We start from the raw sequence: 5,026 nt of genomic DNA, 5'->3' as shown, positions 1-5,026 counted from the left end.
ATTCATTGATCGTGATCCCCGTGGATACTCGCCGTTAGAGCGTGTCCGAACAGCCGGAGATTCGCACAAGTGAGTACGTAAACACTCGTCACTGTCAGTGATCCATAGTGATGTATAACGCGAGTAAATCATCAAGTAGAACGGAATATTTGTTTTTCAAAAATTATATAGAGTGACGAACAATATGATAAATTTTTTTATTTATTCATCAATGCAAAATAATTTCTTCATAAAATGATTTTTCTGAAGTATTCATCTAAAAATTTATAGCGAAATCGATTGGACGCATTAGTTCGCACTGCATATTAAAGCCGTTGTATACTAATTTTGTTTGAGTAAAAGTTTGAGTGAAATGCAAATATTTCAAATTATGAATATATTTAATTATGAATATATATTTTTTTCCTAACAAAAAAAGTGTATTGAAAATTTTGTGATTTAATTCGTTTCTGTATACTAAAAAAAATTTATTAAATCTTAATACATATCTCTTTGAACTACATTTACTTATAGCAAATAAATTTACTCAATAAAAAAATGATAATTAAATCAAATTCATAGTTTTTGCATCAAATAAATGTACATTTACGTTTAGAGTAAACATTTATTTGAAACTATTCAAACAAATATTTATTAAAATTTAATATTTTTTTCAATATATTTATTATTATATTAAACACACATTTTTCAATCTGTATACGCTTTAATGTACACCGAGAGTATCAAATTGAATTTGCTGTTACATGTAGATCTGAACATATTTTATTGGACCATCAAAATAATTACGTAGAAATTTCAAATATGAGCAATGCTATACAAAGTTTTTGACATTCTAGCAATCAGTTTGACCATCCTATACAATTATTTATTATGATTGATTCAACAAAATTATTTTCAGGTCTGCATTTAGCTAAATTTGTACTTCAACAAAATCCTTTCAATATTGTTTGATAATTTTGGACTAAAGCCGTCTGTTGATTTATCCGACATATAATAACACTTTGATAATGAGAGGGAAAAGAGAAAATATAATACAGAGGTCTATCGAGATTCGAATTAGTCGCGCATTTATTCATTATTACAATAATGATGCAAATATTGGTTCGGACTAATGTAATTATTGAATATCCTTAAACCTTGAAATATGCGTAATTGTATTAATTTCTGGTAAATAATATATATTTCGATAACATATATGTATTAATTATAATCTTAGATAGATAGAACGTAATAGATCATAATAGAACGTAATAGGATGTTTTGTTTCTAATAACATCAAATTACATTTAATATAATTCCATCTTCCATAAGCTCTCGTAACATTCCCATTAAAATAATTTTGTAATATTTAAATATTTAATTAATTTAATATTTCTTAAATATTTAAATATTTAAAAGCCTTCATATTGTAAAAATAAAAAATAAAAAATGAATATTCACAATATCTGTAATATTTTGAACATTCATTTGTTTCTCAGATTGTTATTCATGTAAAATATAAATTTATTATTAATTGTGCAATGTAAATGTTGCTTAGCAAAAATATAGTATAGATATTCAAAATTATGGATATTCAGGTTGTCATATTATCGATTGTTCATAAACATAATCATCCAACGAAATCTTTGAGAATCTTTTTAATATTAACATACAAATTATACTATTCATAGCAAAATGCACGTAGTTAACCCAGTTTATCGATTCGTGACGATAGCGTGTATCTTGAAATCGACCGTTACTCGGATCATAAATCAGGATAAAATTCGAATCAGTGAATGTCGCGATGTTGGATACATTTACGTAGCATGGTGTGAAATGTCTCACCCAGATATTTTATGTTGGATATATACAACGTATTACACGCGTCAGTGTTAATGCGTTCATGTGGAAAATCAAAATACTTGTCACACAATCCCACTATCAGGAATACGTTTGGTGTTAATTTACGCTGCGTTTAATGTCAAGCAGAGAGCACAAAATAGAATTTTAGGATTTTGCGACTCTCGCATTGGTTAAAATTTAAAAATCACGCCTGTATAACATATGCCACGTAATCAATATCATTTATATCTCCGGGAGAGTAGTTGTAAAGTGAACCCGATCTGCTAAAAAATAAACCATCAGGAGAAACGTGTTTTACTTTGTGCGAAGTTGTCACGCAGTGTCGGATCACAGCGGGATACAGTAGAACCCATGAACACAGAATCTCTTATCAAAAATTTATAGCTCTGGAATAAAAGGAATATATAAACGAGAATATATATAAACCATCGTGTTCAAAAAACGAGAAGAAAAGAGAGAGAGAGAGAGAGAGAGAAAGAGAGAGAAAGAGAGAGAGAGAGAGAACTGTCTGTTAAAAATTTCAACTGTCAGTTAAATAATAGGGTCAGTAAAAGAACTTAAAATAACGATCTAACATCACATATTGTGACATTCAAAATTTTGACCCAGTTTAAGAAAATGCAAAATCGCCAATCGAGACTATCGATCTCGATAGCAGTGTCGAATTTATATGGTAGTATGAACATATCTTCTCGTTTCCTTTCTGTTGTTAATGGTTTTACAGTGACGACACGATTCACTTGCATATAAGAACCATTCCTTTTTTACGCGCATGTAAGACATTTATGGCATATATCAGTATCGATCATAATTCCGGGTGTACGAATCGCTCGTATCCTCGCTCGAATTCACGCCGTTTGCCTCTATTTACAGAAGCCATGTATATCGCGGCCATTTGTTTGGAGGGGGGGAGGGGGTTGTGCGGAAGGGACAGGCGGCTCCGACACGACGGAAGAAAAATACGCTGAAATATACGGGAAACCCCGGCGAATGGATTCACGGCCTGCAGACACGACCGTTCGATAATGTTGCACTTTATATCGCAAATAATAGACGACGTCCGTGCGCGCCGGAAGCTTTGTTCTCCGCCTCCTCTATGTATGGTCATCTGGGTTACACATCCGAGTGTTACACATTTCGCTCTGCGTATCGCTGCTACGCACACACCTGTTCGCACTTCGTAAATATTTCATGGCGATGAAACAAGTTCCCCGTGGATGACAATATTCTGCGATCGTGAAGTGAGATCTGTTTAAACATATTAGATTCAATGCGTCTCGTATGGTTTCTTACATGGAATTGTATTGCACGCGTGATAAAGAAAAAAAATATGTCAATTTACTATAATAACGACACAATTGGAAAAATTTTCTCCAAAATATATTGAATTATTAAAATTTTGTAATTCCAATCGATATTTGCAATCAAATCATTCAGCGTATATTCACCTGATAATTCACCTGAAATATTCACCTGAATATTTTCTTTAACTATATTGTGAAAAATTGTTTAAAAGAAATGTTTTTTACAACCTCATATAATTTTTAGTTACAATCTTATTCCTCAGATTTTGATTTTCAAACTGAAAGAAAATTGTTCAATTATATTTATTTAATTTTAATCAATATATTAATTATACATTAATTTAAAGTACACTGATTCCACGAATATTTCCAGTTAAGCATATCTCGGAGCAAATACTAATTAGAATTAATTTTAAAACGCAATTTTGCTGTAATATCTGATTGTAATCAGGAATAAAAATATGTTCTTCCTTTTTTTTTCTTTATTTTTCCATTAGTTTTTTACAAACAACACTAAAATAAGAATTTTGGAATTACATTGTGTAGGAAATGAGCGATATATTTCTTACAGGGTGTCCTAAATTTTTTCATATAAATTTTAACATTTCTATGAAATAAAGAAAACATTATATAAACATAGATCCCAAAATGCATTATTAAAAAAGTTATAACAAAAATATGAAACGTGTAAAAAACAATTTTATCTAAGTTTGCATTTCAAAATGTTCCATGTCAATACAAATTTGAGTTCTTATAAAATGATTTCCCTTATCCTCACAAAAAAAAGATGATAAATTCAAAATTACATCAATATGAAACTTATAAACATAGACGAACAGCATTTTGAAGTGCAAATTTAGATAAAATTGTTTCTACACATTTCATATTTTTGTTATAATTTTTTAATATAGCATTTTAGAGTCTATGTTTGTACAACAAACATTTGTCTTGTTTCAGCTTATAGAATATATTGAAGAATATAGAATAGATTGAAGTTCAAGAGAAAATCCAGAACATCTCGTATTATATATTCTAATGTATTTAAACAGATTTTACTTCTTCTTATACGTAATGTCGAAGATATTATAATAATCATCAAACTATATTCCTTTTAGGACATTCACAATATTACATATGTTACATCCGATTTTATTCTTCACATCCTGGCCAGATATTTCTGAGCCGATCGATTTCGAATAGAGATTGATTCATGTGGAAACGTAATTCCATCAATCTTCCGCTGATGCTGTCGTAAGCGTGGTTTTACACGATCGTCATATTTTCTGCTGCTGTTGTTAGATTCTATTAATGCGCGTCGACGTGTAGAGCGGCGAAAGCTCGACGCGCGATCGTAGAATCGAATTTCATCGACCAGGCCGCGACAAGTGGGTCAACGCACGTTTGTGAATTTTCGCTCGCTCGGTCCGTAAGCACCCGGAGTCACATATCCTGGATTCGCCCGTAGGTAGTTCACCGGGATCGCTAACGAATAATAAACTTTTTTCGAATCCGCCCACGCCGGCCAGTAAAAGGTGCGCCAGCTTTTCACTACGCTATCATATTCGCTCGCCACGCCGAATAACATATATCTTGGTGATGTCACGTACAGCGTATGAACTGCCAACTCATGTAAAAAATATCGAAGGGAAGGGTGGGAAAGAAGAAGAGAATGTTCGACAAACGACGGAAAAACATATCGACCACCCAATGTAGTGTGCCAACATCGTCCCTACTGCGCATAAAAAGATATAAAATTTCTCTTCTTGCTAGAAATAATATAGTAATTTTGCTTACCACGTAGAAACTTATGCATTTCGAAAATTGCATTTAATCAATTTCATTATTAAAAGATGAGTACACATAAGTAGTATTAATTGGAA

General features: G+C 31.6%; 1 protein-coding gene across 1 annotated transcript in view; it reads left to right on the top strand.

Annotated features, from left to right (window-relative positions):
* Nucleotides 1-5,026, top strand: part of LOC108685869 (putative mediator of RNA polymerase II transcription subunit 26) — a 29,635-nt gene continuing 24,609 nt past the window's right edge. Inside the window, exon 1 of the mRNA XM_018190878.1 lies at nucleotides 1-69. The gene's annotated coding sequence lies outside the window, so the exon portion shown is untranslated. The remainder of the gene's footprint in view (nucleotides 70-5,026) is intronic.

Source organism: Atta colombica, unplaced genomic scaffold, assembly GCF_001594045.1.
Source record: "Atta colombica isolate Treedump-2 unplaced genomic scaffold, Acol1.0 scaffold100, whole genome shotgun sequence".
NCBI classification, from domain to species: Eukaryota; Metazoa; Arthropoda; class Insecta; order Hymenoptera; family Formicidae; genus Atta; species Atta colombica.
Note: the sequence above shows the minus strand (reverse complement) of the source record. Positions and strands in the feature narration are given on the sequence as shown.